The sequence below is a fragment of the Theobroma umbraticum genome, unplaced genomic scaffold (assembly GCF_002168275.2).
Source record: "Theobroma umbraticum cultivar Fairchild unplaced genomic scaffold, ASM216827v3 scaffold_146.0, whole genome shotgun sequence".
NCBI classification, from domain to species: domain Eukaryota; kingdom Viridiplantae; phylum Streptophyta; class Magnoliopsida; order Malvales; family Malvaceae; genus Theobroma; species Theobroma umbraticum.
The window spans coordinates 5,291,088-5,291,469 of NW_018397265.1; positions in this window are offsets into that span (position 1 = coordinate 5,291,088).

The window sequence follows — 382 nt, forward strand, 5'->3', positions numbered from 1 at the left end:
AAAAAAAAAAAAAACATGACAAATAGAAGGTAGATACCACATGTTACATAACAAAAAAGAAAGAAAAAGAGTATGGTTAATGGTTTGTAAAAATTTGGGAAAGAAAATTTACAGGAACTTATAGCATATGAATAAATAGAATAAAAATAAATAAATAAATAAATAAAAATATAAATAATAATACAAATTAAAAAAATTAAAATTGAGTAAGATATGTGAAATCATTTTTTTTATGTCAATAATTAAATAAAAAATTATTTGGAGAAGATCATTAATAGAATATATAAAAAAATTTAAAAATTTTTATAAGATATGAAATTTTTTTTAAGATTTTATGCATAGATCCAAATACCTATTAATGCTTGATAACGTTTTTTTTATT